Below are 17,336 nucleotides of genomic sequence, written 5' to 3' on the forward strand. Positions count from 1 at the left end.
TATATATATGTATATGTATGTATGTATATATATGTATGTATGTAATGCTTTGTACTATATTTATTCACAAGATGATTAACACTTTCCTTTACTCTGTCATCTCTCTAAAACAAAAACAAAAGAATATTTTATTTTATTGTTTGTACTTTAATAAGCCATGATAGATATTTCTATTTCCTTCTTCAATATGCCATCTTTCAGCCAAATCTACCATTCTTCATTTGCTCTGTTTCCTGCTTCCCAATCTCTTCTGCAGCATATTTTGGTTTCCACTTCTTCTCTGTTCTCTCTATTTTCTATCATTAATCTTTCTGGCTTCATATACAAATACCAATACCCTATAATTATGTATTTTCTATCATTTCAGACAGGTTTCCGTCTACTAATGTACAAGGTACACATCTGTGTTATCAGAGGTGTATAGCATTACTGTTTATAGCTAGAATGCTACCTAACTAATCAATTATTGTTTATTTGTCTGTTGCCATGGAGTTGATTTCCACCATTGCATTTATAAGTTTGTCTAGGTGTGTTATTCTATTGAGAGAGCTCTTCATAGAGAGTTATATATATGTATTTTACAAGTGTATATATAAACTTGTAGGTCCTGTATTAATTAGTATTTTTTTTCCAGCTTGTTTATTCTGCTTCAGGCACTATTAGCACTATCTCCACTCTTATTCCATTCATGTGCATTCTAATTCAACAGCCTTTGTAATTTGATAGATATCCATCTCTCTTTAAATCACATTTTTGGCCATCAGTAAAATACATGCTTATCAGCAATAGCATGGATGGTGGTTGGGTGGTCTACCCTAGGCAACACTTTTATGGGCGTGGCACTTTCAGACCTGCTGTATAAGCCTACATAAGCTGTATTGCCAGGGAAGGGGGACAGGACAAACTTGATTGCTGCCCCAGGCAGCATACACTCTAGCTACTCCACTGTTTATTAGAGTACCAAGGATTTCCATTTGGTCATTTATAATTAGTGTCATGGAAATTTATCTTGATTTCTTTGTCACTTTCTATAGACAATAATATTGTAACTCTACCATTAAGTTTTTACTGCTCATTTGTTGTTCTGGTTTGAAGATAGCTCCAATTTGGTGATACATCATCATCATCATCATCATCGTCGCCGCCGTCGTCGTCGTCATCATCATCATCTTCGTTTTTAATGTTCAATATTCCTTACTTGCATAGGTCAGATGAAATTTATTAAGGTAAATTTTTCTACAGCTCGATGTTCTTCCTGTTGCCAACCTTCACCTGTTTCCAAGTAAGGTAATATTTTTCTATAACCAGACGTGCTTTCACAGAAGATTGGAAATGAAAGACATCATTTGCATAATGGTGACCCTCATTTATGACTACCACACAAAGTCGAGGCCAGGAGACAGATGTATTAAGTTGATTTTGCTACCATCCAATGATAAGATTGCCTGCCAGTGAAGTCACCCTCACCACTTTCTTTGTCATTATCATTATTCTTGTTCTTACTGATGTTGCTGTTATTATTCTTGTTGTACCTCCTGAATGGCTCCCAAGTCAGTGACATGTAAAAAGCACCATCTGAACATCACCGATGCCAGTGCCCCTTGACTGGTTCCCATGCCAGTGGTATGTAAATAGCACTGTCTGGATGTGGCCAATGCCAGTGCCCTCTGATTGGCCCCCATGCTGGTGGCATATAAAAAGCACCATCTGAACGTGGCCGATGCAAGTGCCACTTGACTGGCTCCCATGCTGGTGGCACATAAAAAGTACTATCCAAACGTGGCCGGTGCCAGGCCCACCTGACTGGTGGCACATAAAAAGCACCCAATACACTCTCAGAGTGGTTGGCATTAGGAAGAGCATCCAACTGTAGAAACATTGCCAGATTAGATTAGAGCCTGGTGCAGCTTCCTGGCTCTCCAGACCTCAGTCAAACCATCCAACCCATGCCGGCATGGAAAACGGACGTTAAATGATGATGATGATGATTGTTGTTACTACTGCTGTTGTTGTTGTTGTTGTTGTTGCTGCTTCTATTGTTGCTTTTGTTACTGTTGTCATTGTTGTTGTCATTGATGTTTGCACTGTTAAAAGCATTATCCTTACCATTGTCTCCACGGTTACTGTTATCGTATTGTTCTTGTGCCAATGGTTTCTAATGAAGTTAGTAGTGTTATGAGAAGTTTTTCCCTGCTACCTCCTCAATGAATCTGATGGTGGGTGTTATTGATGCCATGATTCCAAATGAGAAGAAAAAAAAAATAAATAAAAGCAAATAAAAAGATTACAAAAACGATGCCCTTTTGGACACAACTGAGCAGACCCTCTCTTCACCCAGTGAAGTAGAGGTCCTTAATTAAACCTTCAACAAAGCTTTACAACGGTAAATAAATAGCTTCAAATACAATTTAACAAACCTTCAGGAGTCCATATAATGTATGCCTAGTACAAATGATAATGATGATGATGATGATGAAATAACAACAAGTGTAGCATTGATAAGACAGTAGCATCATTGTGGAAAATTATCTGTGACAGTTAGACATGTAATTAGTGGATGCTCAAAAGTAGCCCAAAAGGAGTACAAAAATGTCATGACGATGTAGCCGTGTGAATACAGTAGGGATTACTCTCTCTTTTTACTCTTTTACTTGTTTCAGTCATTTCACTGTGGCCAAGCTGGTGCACCACCTTTAGTCGAGAAAATCGACCCCAGGACTTATTCTTTGTAAGCCAAGTACTTATTCTATCGGTCTCTTTTGCCGAACCACTAAGTTACAGGGACGTAAACACACCAGTATTGGTTGTCAAGCGATGTTGGGGGGACAGACACAGACACACAAACACACACACATATATGTATACATATACATATATACGACAGGCTTCTTTCAGTTTCCGCCTACCAAATCCACTCACAAGGCTTTGGTCGGCCTGAGGCTATAGTAGAAGACACTTGCCCAAAGTGCTACGCAGTGGGACTGAACCCAGAACCATGTGGTTGGTAAGCAAGCTACTTACCACACAGCCACTCCTGCGCAAAAAGTATGGGCTAAAATGTTCCAACATGTGGTATGAGCACCAACCTTTGCCTGTAGCAGAGAATGATCAGGTGAAATTCACATGGAATATGCCAATATACACAGATAAAAAGCTGCAACATCACTGATCAGATATCACTGTACCACTGAAGGAAACCAATCGTGAAGATGACCGGGAAGAAAGGACAAGTTATCATCTCTGCCAACATTGTGGCAGTAACTGCCTGGATGACATATTTTGGTTAAAACCTGACATCTAGAAGCAATGACACATACTCGGGTGGAAAGAACCCTCAAAGAAACATGGTCGGATTGAAATTATGTGACAAGAACAAAACAGTTTGGGAGCATGGAGGTTCTCTTCAAGAGTGAAGCTCTTACACTGAAACACTCCTTAGCTCCAATATTACCAGAAAAAACTCACCCTCCACCAACATATATTGGGAGAATGACCTGAAACATTAAGAGAGAGAGAGAGAAAGAGACAGACAGATAGACAGATAGACAGACAGACAGAGAGACAAAGAGACAGAGAGAGACAGAGAGAATTCTACCTAGATTGGACATCTGGTGGTTGTTGGCATGTGGGAAGCTATGGCTAGCTGCATGAGGGAGAAGTCACCAGGGCTGGATGGTTGTTGAAAAACAAATATTAACAACAGAAGCAGTATTAATGTAAAAGGGCAATCTTTATATCCAACTTAACCTGGACATATTGTTAGATTGCCACCAGCTGGCTTTTTGTTATATCAGTGCCTAAAAAGTGAGTTATTCTATATATTGAGTATGAGATTTGCCTGGTATGCAGTGAGTGGACACCTGTCACTGAAGAAGTGCAGTATGCTGAAATCATGTGATCTGGCAGTTCCTGCACACATGCCAGATGATTCTCATCTGCTACAATATAAGTCTGTGCTTTAATGCATCATGCATCTATATGAGAGGACCTCTCAAAGCAGGTATCACAGTATTTGGTGTTTTAACTATATGTCCATGTTAAAGCTGGATATAAAGACTACTACTACTACTACTACTACTACTACTACTACTACTACTACTACTACTACTGCTGCTGCTGCTGCTACTACTACTACTACTACTACTACTACTACTACTACTACTACTACTGCCACCGCCGCCGCCACCACCACCACCACCACTACCACTACCACTACTACTACTACTACTACTTTCTGAGTCAATAATATAAAGTACAAGTCAAGCACTAGGGTTGATGTAATTGACTAAATCCCCCTCCCAAACTTTGCTGGCCTTGTGCTAAAACCAGAAAGAAATTTATTTCAATAGTTTCAGAAAATATTAATGGAATCTTCATAGCATTGGATCGTTACAACTTAGACTATTGTAAAGAGCAGATGTTAATCTGCCCAAAGCTTGTTAGACTGTGCTTAAGAAACCAGAGCAACAGTGGGACCTGTTACATTATTCTCTATTTCAACAAACATTACCTCATATAAAGTTCTGTTTTCTTATTTATGTATTTATTTGACAATTGGAAACCAGGCAGATTATTTTCAGTTGACAACAATAGACATCAACAGAGCATTAAGCATGCTTCAAACAGATTTATATGGAGAGGCCTTATTAACAATTGTATGTTCTGTGTTTATACAGTGTAGCATTGACAATGAAGCACGATCTCTCCTTCATGTTATAATAGTTTGTTTGTACATATTTCATTTCTCCTTACATTTTCTTACATTATAATACAATTTCTTTGTGACTGGAGAAGACTTGTAATTTACAATTGCATTCAAGTATTTCAAATTTAACACTATTCCATCCGATAAGAATTGCTGTGACACTAATTATTCTTTTCTTTTGGATGATAATAAGAAAAAAGCATATCAGTAGATATAGCTTCGTTTATCACTGATTCATCCATCACTGATATGAGATAACATGACATACTTATTATGGATTGATCTATGATAACACAGGTCAACGATCAGTCGATGATTCTGTTTTGACTGCAAAGATGCACCCAGCGACCACCGATAATGCTTAGCTACCCAGAATGCACTGTGTATTCATTGTGCTTATATGATCATGTTGTAAGGTTGCATATCTTTTTTATACCAATTAATGTCCTTCTACCCATCAACATGGGACCAGAAAACAAGAAAAATACAAAGGTACCTGATCTTAACAAGCAACACAGACGAAGGTAGAGGTTATCCAGAAAATATGTGACAGTGGAAACTTTCCTGTGATGGGCTGCAAGGTTGGTGAGAATGAATCTACCGTTCATTCCATTCATAATGTGGGTGTAGATCATTCATTAATCATTGTTAATTTTAGACCACACCTCCTCTGATGAATGAGGGTAGACATACTGACACCAGTTGTGGAAAATAGTGGGGTTTACACAGACATTACCACTATAAATTAAGTCTTTTTGAATGTGTGTGTGAATGTGTTTTTCTTTATCTTTTGTGTTCCTCCAGAAGTGTAAGCTTGATTTGTTCTAACAAGGAACAAAAATTCAAAGTAATACAATTAATGCTTTGTGAAAGTTCAGCTTAGTTTTGAATACGGACAGCTATTCAAGCATAGAAAAATGTCAAGTTTCAAATTACAACTTTAATAAAAGCAATGTTTACGTAAATGTGTTGGGAAAAAATGTATTATAAAATAGTGCCAGTGTTGCATAAAAAGCAGCCAGAAAACCTCTGTAAAGTGATTGGCATTAGGAAGGGCTTCTAACTGTAGAAATCATGCCAAAATAGATAATTAGAGCCTTGATAGCTCTCCAGCTGGCTCACTTCCATCAAACCATCCAACCCAAGCCCACATGGAAAAATGGACATTAAATGATGATGATAACGATGGTGGTGGTGGTGGCAGTTGGGTTCAGATTAGCTTTGAATATGGACAGTAATTCAAGCGTAGAAAAATGTTGAGTTTCAAATTACAAATTTAATAAAAGCAATGTTGCCATGGTGAAAAAAGTGAGAAAATAATATAGCGATTTTATGTAACAATTCAAAAATTTAGCTTAAATTACCTAATATTTTAGACCAGCTTAAAAGTGAATTCCGTGTGAAGAAGAGATTCTCTTGATTCCTGTGGTACTGATTTCTGTTGAAAAATGTGTAGCTGATGGTTATAATGTTATTGCATCCAGAAATACTGATATTCTGAGCAAAGAACTATGCAAAAGGACTTGTCTGGGAATGCAGAGCTTGCAAGAGCTACTAAAGGGCAAATGGCTTCTGGCTTTAAAACTGTTGCACCTGGCCAAAGAACTGTGAAATGGGTGCATGTCTAGGAAAATGTAGCTTGTATTAGCTGGTGAAGCTACAATGGTTTGTAGGTATAAAACAGCTGCAACTAAGAACTAGTTAAACTCTGGATGATTCACTATTGTAAAGTAAATGATTATTTCTTATTCATCTGCAAATAGGACTTTAAAAGAAACTATGACTTTAGAGCAAGTAGGGATCCTTTCATTATGGTGTATGGTTGTGTATGATGAATTTGATGCAGAATGGGTTGGTTCAAACTAATCATAAGACATAGTCTATAATCAAAGCTAGAATCTGGACAGACTGAAATTAATTGATAAATTATAGATCTGAAACCAAATGTTCCCCCACCTCCAACAAACAGGAGAACTTGGACTCAACGCTTCAAATTAATGAACTTCTTGTTAATTTTACAGTAATGCTATAGTTTATAATGACAATGTGTTACTGTCTTAGAGAATATGTTTATAGCAAGCAAGGCTGGATTATTTGAGAGTTAAGTGTTTTATCACAGACGCAGCACAGAGCTGTGAGAGAAATGAACCACCAACCTTTCAGCTGTTTGTCCAGTAACACCAGCTAAACAACTATAAGGTCATTATAGAAAAGTGCATTGTGTCTAATTAAAGGGAATCATTATACTGATTAATTTATGTTGCTGTATCAAATCAGAATCATAATCATTTTGTCTTGTAAAGGGTAACTGGGATAAATTAACCCATTGTGTCCCTTCTTTTACAAAATGGCAAGGTGTGATCTGCAAGAGATTTGGTTGCTATTTTTTGCTGGTTGAGCAACAACATAGAGGCTCCCTCAGTTCAATGATGTCTATGTTTTCCCCAGAAGCTAAATACCAACCACATCATCCTCTTCAGGACAGGAGGGTTTCAAAATGTCATTGTCCCTGCCTCTCCTTTCAAACTAAGTAATAAGGGGAACAAAGCCACACATTCAGAGGAATGTTTGGCAGTAGCATATCTGAGGTAGGGCAAGGGGGCAGCCTGTCCAGGTGATGCTGTTATAAGCCTGTATAGGCTTGAGGTCCCAGGGAAGCAAATTCAAGGGCTACCCCTGGTATTACATACTAACTTGGGAGTTAGTTGATGAATTCTAACCTCAGTTCATGACTGGTACTTTACTTTATCTTTTTTTGTCAGTTGCAGCAGTTTTACCATTACAGACCATTGTAGCTTCACCAGCTAATACAAGTTTCATTTTCCTAGACAAGTGCTCAATACATAGTTCTTTGAATAGGGGCAGCAGTTTTAAACACCAGTTCATGACTGGTACTGTTCTCTGATGGATAAGAGGCATCATTGTGTTTGATGAGATTTAAACATATAACAGCCATAGCAATCCATTTTATCTGATGCTCTAATGATTTTGCATATCCAATGGCCTCGAAAGCTGTTTTATAGTAGTCAGGAAAATAAATACACTGAATTTACACAATTGAATTATTGCATTTAAGAACAGCAGCTTTGTGATATCTGATTGGATATGAAATATATATATATCGATTTCTTGAACACCAGACCTTTAGTTTATAGGAATGAGGGGAAGGGGAGAGTTTGTATGGTGTGGTGCAAAATCATTAACATCATTACCATTGAGTACTGTTTTCTGATATTAGAACCAGCATTTATTAAATATTGTACTTTGATATTACCACTAATATATGAGAAATCTATAAAACATTTTATTTTGATCTTGCCATTATCAAATAATTCGCTTTAATATTACCACTAATATATCATACATCTACTGAATACTGTACTTTGACATCCATTAAATAGTGTACTTTGATATTGTGGTTAAACTATTTAACCTTTGTTAACTATTGTACTTTGATATTACAGCTGATACAGGACAGCTCTGTGAAAAAGTGTCACACCCTAATGATAGAGGGAACCTAGTGAAGAGGTAGACCCAGGAAGACCTGGGATGAGGTGGTGAAGCATGACCTTCAAACGTTGGGCCTCACCAAGGTGATGACAAGTGACCGAGACCGTTAGAGATATGCTGTGCTTGAGAAGACCTGGCAAGCCAAGTGAGACTGTAACCATGGCCTATGCCAGTGCAGCATAACCAGCCCAATTAAGAGTACCCTTCAATCATTGGGCAATAAACAACACTTGCGAAGACCTGTTGAGAAGACCTGTCTATTCAGTAAACTATGAATCTCTCCAACTAAAGTATGTTCATGTACCAATGTATGAAATCAACATCTCATTATAATGAAAAATCTATCAAGTGACAAAGGCAGTTAAAAAGTACCAGACAAAGTGTCATATAGTATTCAGCCATGTCATTTTACATCTAGTGTTCAAATCCTTTGGTGAGTGATATTTACTGTTGCTCTGTGGTCAGGGGAATAAGTACCAATGCTGTGTGTGTCTGTTTTCATCCCCTCCACCACGAATGACTGAAGCCTTGTACTTTTGTTACAACTGAACAAAATAGATTATAAACAACAAATAACTCAGACTGAACTCATTCTGAAGAGTGTACAACTAATTAGGTTTGTTGATGTATTATTTACATTCTTATGTCCCCAGAGTCTTCCAAATCACACTTCTGGTATTATCATCTTTCATTTCTTCCATATTTTGGAAGCCATATGTGGTGACAAACTGGACCAAATGCTTAGCAGCATTTTGTCCGTTTTTACATTCTGAATTCAAATACCAACTTTGCCTGTCATCCTTTCAGGGTCAATAAAATAAATACCAGTTGCGAACTGGCGGTCAATGTAATCTACTTACTTCCTGCCCCCAAATTGCTGGCCTTGTGCTAAAATTTGAAACCAATATCTTGGAAGGTATAAAATAGATGAAAAGAGATTCTTTGACAAGTCGGGAGAGCTTCCTACATCCGTTTGCCCCAGTTCCATAAAATTTGCTTGTTGGAACTTGGTGTGATTATTCTATATTCCTTACAAGCAACCGAGTTAAGTTTAACATCCTAAACTGACTGAAAATAAGTTACCTTCATTCATTTTATACAATCACAGACCTTAAATTCTCTACTTAAAAAATCAGAGTTCAGTTCCTTTATAGAAATTCTATTTCACAATGCAAATTTTGTCCTAAATTATTTACATGGACAATTCAGGCCAAGCTGCTAGTCTGCTCCACCAAATGTATGTCATTTGTGACATAGCATAAATAATGGTTGATTTTCATTTTGAATACATCACACAACTTGAGAAGGATTGTAGGTTAAGATAAATTTATTTTGTGTTCATTTTATGAGGTAAATAATCCTTTCTGCTATAAGCACAAGGCCTGCAATTTTGGGAGATTACATTGATCCCAGTTTTTGACTAGTACTTAGTTCGTTGACCTCAGCAGCATTTGAACTAGAATGTAAAACTGGAAGAAATGTTGGCAAACAATAAGTCCTCTGCAGAAAGAATTTTGCCAGATTTCTGCTTTTTACAAGGTAAATAATATTTCTTCCTTATATACATGCTAAATATAATTTTTTTTTCTTTATATACAAAGAAAAAGAATGAGTGTTATTTTTTTTAAATGTATAATACAGAGAACATTGATGGAGGCTTCTATCTTGTGAATGTATTTTTTTTTTTTTGTCCTTTTACCTGGTGTTTGTGATTAGCTAAAGAAAATGAGTGATGTACAGAGTGTAAGACGAAAAATTGGTTGGCACTGGAAGGGTGCCACACAATCCCTTACATAAATGTTAGAGAAAAAATATCGGAACAAGAAAACATCCGAACATAAAAGCAATCCTTTTATTTTGTATATACAAAATTTACACCTTGGCACAATCAGTAGCCAGGACTGGTGTGGAAGCAGCAAAGTCAGAGTTAATCATACTTTGTGAAGGAATTCTTCACAGAAATCCAGCTACACAGAGCTGGTCAAATACCGGTCAGCAGCAGAGGCGAACGGAGTGCTGTTGAAGATATGTCTGCATAGTTCAGCGGCTGCATCTCAAGTCTGAGATACAAGAGAACTCTGGTGCTGCTAGTTTTCTGCGCATGCTTATCAGGGACCTTTCGGCAGGCCTTCTAGAAGGTTCCAACCCTGTGCATGCATGCTGGAAACCCTCAAAATGATGTCACTGCAAGAGGTTTTCTGAAATTGAATTTTCAAAAGAAGAGATCTCTCTTCTCGTGTTGATGAAACAGAAAACAAAAATCTGAGATTGGGAAATTCAATTGAACTCAAATAATAAACCTACATTCTTTCTATAAATGCAGGGAAAAATTAACTTTAAAAAACTAGTTTTTGTTTTCTGCTTTTTTTTTTTTTTTACACGAGACATTTGAATAATTCTTCAGTATTTTTTGCTGCATATATTTGCTATTTATTCTATCAGTCTTCTTTTACTGAACTGCTAAGTTATAGGGATGTAAAAAAAAGAATATCGGCTGTCAAGTGATGGTTGAAGACAAACAATAGGCTTGAGGACAAACACACATATATTCATACAATTGGTTCCCACACTGTTTACATCTACCAAATTCACTCACAAGGCATAGGTCAAACCAGGACTATCACATGCTTGCACAGCTATGCCTGCACCTGTTGATCTAGTTAAGACTCTTCTTTTGTCAAGTTTATTTTGGTCTACTTTTTATTATAGTATTGTGTTTATATATGTTACTATTTTTGTCAATAGGGTGCACGGCTGAGTGCATGGATTTTGGTGTGGCTCTTTAAAAGTGTTTGTTAAACTAATAATCTTTTCTATTATAGGAAACAAAACCTGACATTTTGGGGGCAGTGGGCTAGTTAATTACATCAACCCCTGAAGGGATGAACAGCAAAGTCAGCCTCAGCGGAATTTGAACTCAGAACATAAAGATAGATTAGTATTTTGTCCAGCATGCTAACAATTCTGGCAGCTAAAACTAATAATGGTATAGGTTATTTCAATGGAAGTATGATTTTTGGATTATAAATCTGTGAGTGTCCTTGTGTATATGTTTGTGAATATCTTTTGTGTGTGTGTGTGTGTGTGTGTGTGTGTGCTTGTAAGTGTGTATATGTCATGGTTGACTGGTTGTAACTAACACGTTTGGAATTTAAATTATTCTTTTGGTTAGTAAAATTTTATTTTACTCAATGGTCAAATCACATATGCACCTTATTTCATTGAGTACAATGGGTGTTTTGAATTAATTGGGTGTATTTGCTGTCGTTGTTGTGGTTGTGTGTGAAACCACTTGTTTTCTGTAAGCTTCTTGATATATGCGTATGTCATCTTTGGCTTGTTATGACTAAACATATTTAGAATTTTATGTTGGTCAGTGTGAAGGTTCATTCAGTGAGTGTGTGTGTGTGTGTGATTGCTTACTCTTCACAGATGATTGCTATCTCCTTGTGTTTACTTGTTATCAATGATATTTCTGACTTTCCACCCATGACCTCTCAGATGACTATTCTATCCCCATGCAGATCTCCATGGTTTGGAGCATAGATGACAAGCTAAAGTTGTAACTTACTGTGCACTCCCAACCGGTTAGGCCAGCACACACATTGCCACTCTTCCAGCGCCACTTTTAGTAGCTGGAACAACAAATGAGGTCACCATAATGAGACATCTGTATATCATTAGATTACAAGTGATAAACACTTATGCAATGTGACTACCTCTTTCTGAGTCTCTCTGATTAGTACCTGGTGATAGTCTGAAGCAAGATGACCAATAATCAGTTAAAACTGCAGGTTTTACATCAGAGTGTCCCTCTCCTTGAAGGATGCTGTGATACCAGCTTGGGTCCCTCCCAGTGATTTTACTGTCTGCCCTGACATTATCCAAGTGTATTTCTGTGCCTCCATGCTCAGATGGATTTTCATTACATATGCTAGCTAACCCATAGCTGGGACTCTAACAGGTGTTACTAATCTGGGTCAGAGTAGACCTGGGAACAACAGCGACTGAAAGGTGATTCCACACTCTTCAAGACCTTGGAAGTCCTCAACCAGAGCCATACTGCCAGATGCAGTTTAAAGCCATAGCCACACACACTCACACACATGCATGCAAATATGTGTAATGGTTTGTATGTTGATGGCTGGCAAGATTAGGAGATGCATATTTGGTTTTGGTTTTTCTAACATTGGAGTCATCAAGTGCAACATTTGTAAGATGTATAGTAGATGTCAGGTTACCAAAGATATAAATGATAAGTTGGTTGTTTTTGGAGTCCATGGAATAAATGACAGAAGAAAATAATGGTAGAAATGGCCTTTATTTTGCTGTTGCACTATTAAAACAACTGCTTTGAGATGTTGTTTTTTAAGATTAGTAGAAGTTCTGTTGTCCATTTCGTAGGTAGGTGTGTCCATCTGTAGGTGACTGCTAGGAAACTGAAGGAAGAAGCAGAGGGAAAGAGGAAGGGAATTAACCTTTCTGGATTGATGTGTAGAGAGGATGAGAGTTGTATGGTCCCTTGTTGACATGCCATGAGTGAAGATAGAGAAAGAAAAGGAGAGAGGGAAAGAGTGAGGATCATCAGCAAGGATATGGGGCAAAAGAGACAGATGCTTCTCTGGTAAATGTCAGATACAAAAAGGAACAATTCTATTTGGGAACAATTCTATTTATGATATTTTCCTAGCTAGATTAGGTCAGGCTAAACAATGGATATTTCATCTGTTATCTGGTCTAAACTGTTGGTGACCCAAAATGGTCAGTTAAAGAATAGAACTTATCTAAGTACATCAGTTGACACTCACAAATTTCTAATTGTTAATGCCAAGGACAATAGAAAGGAGCTTACAGAAAAAAATTCTACACTAAGGTTTTGATTCTTGGCTAAAATAAAAGAGAAAACAATTCACTTCGTATGAGCATGTGTATACATGGGATATCTTGCAACCATTTAACATTTTCCAAATCTACATCAGTTTATTTTTTAAAAAAACATAATTTTGATGTAGCTTTGCATGCTGATGACAAAAATTGCATTCATTGTTTTTACAAGAAATTAGGAATAAAGAAGTTGTGAACATTTAAAGTTGTGAAATTTTAGACTATCAAAAGCCTCCAATAACTGAAATATCATGTCCGCTGATTTCTATTGCCATGTGCCATGGGGATCAGCACACATGAAGTCTTGATGTGATTCCTTGACTTCTCCTCGAAATAGCAACCAGAATTATAACGTCTGAAAAAAAAAATGGACAAAACATTTTGCCACAACACTGTTTATTTCTTCACTTGGAGTCAGTGAAAATGTTTTTCACTTGTCGAGCATTATTAATAACATTTAAATAAAAGTCACGCTCCACAAATGTAATCTTTTGTTGAACTCACAACCATCAAGGTAGTTACTGAGAAAACAGATCAATATTAAATGTACTTTCTTTTCTCTTTCAATAAAATTATAAACTAAGTTTGGGAATGGGGAAAGAATTGGTTTCTAACTTTTTCTTTTAAACATGACAATGAAGATCAGCAGATATAATATGCTGGCAACTGAAGGCTTTTGATTGACTAAAATTGCAGATATTTATATGCTCATAACTTCTTTATAACTAATTTCTAGGCAAAAAAAAAAAAATGAATACAATTTTTGTCATCAGAATTACATTTTTTTGAAAATTATCTGATGAAAGCTAAAAAAACTTTTAGTGGCTGCAGAGATTTAACTAGATCCTACATGGGTGTATATATTGGGTTGAGGAATAGATTATGAGAGTTTTTTTCAAATTTAAAAAGCATACAAAAATAAAATGCATTGGCAAAATGCTTTATGTTATTTAAAAGAGGATTTTTTGCTCTACTAGATAGTGCTTTGATATTTAATTTTATTGATTTTTGTGTATTTTCAGATCATTAAAATGGAATGTCAAGTGGAGAAAACTAAGCAATTTTGACACCATTTGCTTTTTGTATTTAATTGAGGTGTTAAGGCTGCTGAAGCTGCTCGTGAGATTTATGCTGTGTATAGAGAAGGCGCAATGCCTCAAAGTACCTACCGCCGTTGGTTTTAGCACTTCAGAAATGGGAATTTTGACCTTAAGGATGGATCACACTCTGGCCGACCAATTGAGTTGGATGAAGAGTAATTGAATCAACTTATTCACAAAAATCCACATTAAATGACCAAATAATTGGCAGAGCAGATGGATTGTGATCAGAAAACTAGCATGGTTTCTATGGCTGGATGCCCTTCTTAATGTCAACCATTTTGCAGAGTTTGCAGGGTGCTTTCACATTGGCACCACATGAGTGCTGTAATGTGGCACTGGCATGAATGCTTTTTATGTGGCATCAGCACAGGGCTCTAGCAAGCCAAGCCTCTTCACCAGGAAGAGCAGCCTTAACACTTCTACTGTGGAGTATGTATCTTCTTAAGTACAGCAATGCACCAGGAAGACCCTGTTGTGCCAGGAATCTCTGTTCCCCATTAGCATTAGTAGATCCTTATTTTCATGCTATATGTTTCTCTGCCAATAACATTACTGTCACTGAGTGGTCTTCATCCCCTATTAAAGCATGGAAGTCTCTAAAATATAACATTTGACATGAGCTGTTGTTCAGCATGATGACAGTGGCCAGGAAAACCTAACCTGCACTGTGGAACAATGTTGTCAATATTACTAAATTTTGACCACACTGTAGAGCAAATGATCTTGTTTTATATAATGGACACTGTTAATATTTGTAATGATCATATATTATAGTTTATTGAATGACTTTTTGAATACTATACATCATTTCTGTTACTTAAAAATAAGTTATTATTGATAATAAATTTATTTTCTGAATGTATATGTCACATAAACCATCTTTGGAACTTGATCTACTAAGCTCTAAGATTATCATATTCCTTTATCAAGTATGTGATTGAGGTGGGTCCAATGAAGATTTTGTAAGTCCATGATGACTTGGCAGATTTATAAATTAGGAATCCCTGATTTCCCATCACATACTGGAGCTTTTAATTTGCTTGTTGATGATTAAAATTGTGAAATGTTTTACAAACAGAATTCTGACAAATTAAAATTTAAAAAATTTTTTTTAAATTGGTAAGCACTTTTATAGAAGTAACAATATGCTTAATAATTTAAGTTCAATACTTTTCCAACTCTATAAACACCTCAGATCCAAACTTTGCCATATTTATTGTGGCTTTCATTGGTAACTAATTGTTTTTGGTAATGAAGATATTGTGTCAATGTATGTAACAATACTTTCTATAAAACCTTTGTATAAAGCAAACCAAATGAAACTATCCCAATCAATACCCTATTATGCAGAATATATATCCAATAATAACAATAATAATAATAATATCTTTCTCCACTTGTTATTCTACTTAACTATTGTTTGCTTCAATAACTGCTCATGAAGGGACGAAGAACTCTCAATAAACTCTACTAGTTCTGCAAGTCTTGTTGAGATTGATTAAGGTTGATGAAACAAGTTAACCGTAATCAACCAAAACAAACATTCGACACAAAACTAATGTGAAAACATATTTACATGTTTAAAACATATTTATTCTTACTACAGGTTAATATTGTGGGGCCACATGGCTTAGTGGTTAGGGCACGGCACCCTTGGTTGTAAGATTGTGGATTTGATTCCTGGTTTAGGCAATGTGTTGTTCTTGGACAAAGCACTTCATTTCATATTGCTCTGGTCCACTCAGCTGGCAAAAAATGAATAATCCTGGTGTCTCATCCAGGTGGGGAATGAATACACCACAGAATCCTGGAAACCAGCCTTATGAGCTTGTACCTTGGGAAGAACCTTTGAACTATTTTTGTTTTTTGACAGGTTAATGTTAGCTTAATTTTTACTGGTTTTAGTCACTAAACTGCAACCAGATTAGAGCACCACCTTTAAGGTTTTTAGTGAAATGTAATGATCCTCATTGTTTATTTTAGTCTGGAAGTTGTTTTATCAGTCTTTAGTTATCGAATCGCTGAATTTAGTTCTTGACACAATGGAACACAAAATGACACACCAGTTTACATAAAAGCACACACACAAATGCATACAAACATGCATGAGTGTAGTCATGGATTTATTATTGTCTTCATTGCTGTCGATTTCTTTTTTTTGCTTTTTCGTTACCTGATAAAGATTTCAGCCATGTTGGATAAGCACGCACACATACATGAACAAATAGATACATGCATGCATACATATATTTATACATATATACATACGTGCATACATATATGCATACATACACATGTACAACCTCATGCATGTTAATTGAAATGAACCAAGAGGATTACTCCAACATCAGGAGGTAAAGTATATATTTCTATAAATTTTGTGTGTGTGTGTGTGTGAAATTTAAGAAAAATCAAGATGCATATGTTGGTAGTATGTGTATTTTGCCAACAGTTTTCCAACTTGCACTTGTTTTGACTGATACACTGCCAAAATGGCTGATGAAAATGGATGAGTGATACTCTTGTTAGCCTTTTGGCAGTGTATCAGTTAAAACAAATGCTGTTTGAATAATTGTTTGTAAAATACAAGCCAATATGAAACCTAAGGTCCCAGCATACTTGGACTTGAATTTCGCTAAAGTATATATATATATATATATATATATATATACATATATATATATATATATATAAAAAGCCCCCCCCCCCAAAAAATGAAGAGCAAACACAAAAAAACAACAACGAGAGGATGTGGTACATGTAAAGTATTAACAGAAACTCAGAGAAGGAAAGAAAGGTGGTTTACGTTTCGAGCAAAGCTCTTCTTCAGAAACAGGAGACAGGGGTAAGTCTAACAGAAAAGGAAGATGGAGGCAAAAAAATTGCCAACGATTCACATGTGGTTACATTTTGTTAATGTCCCTATAACGTAGCAGTTCAGCAAGAGAACCCAATAGAATAAGTACTGGGATCAATTTCTTTGACTAAAACCCTATATATCTATATATATTCTTTTGTTCTTTTACTTGTTTCAGTCCTTTGAGTGTGGCCATACTGGAGCACTGCTTTAAAGAATTTTAGTCAAAGAAATCGATCCCAGAACTTATTCTTTGTAAGCCTAGTACTTATTCTAT

At 36.3% G+C, this 17,336-nt stretch overlaps 1 long non-coding RNA gene across 1 annotated transcript in view; it reads left to right on the plus strand.

The window, feature by feature from the left end:
• Positions 1 to 17,336, plus strand: part of LOC128247553 (uncharacterized) — a 23,692-nt gene that overhangs the window by 4,371 nt on the left and 1,985 nt on the right. The window contains exon 2 of the long non-coding RNA XR_008263866.1: positions 14,122 to 16,556. This is a non-coding gene — a long non-coding RNA (uncharacterized LOC128247553). The remainder of the gene's footprint in view (positions 1 to 14,121; positions 16,557 to 17,336) is intronic.

This window comes from Octopus bimaculoides, chromosome 4 (assembly GCF_001194135.2).
Source record: "Octopus bimaculoides isolate UCB-OBI-ISO-001 chromosome 4, ASM119413v2, whole genome shotgun sequence".
In the NCBI taxonomy this organism is placed as follows: domain Eukaryota; kingdom Metazoa; phylum Mollusca; class Cephalopoda; order Octopoda; family Octopodidae; genus Octopus; species Octopus bimaculoides.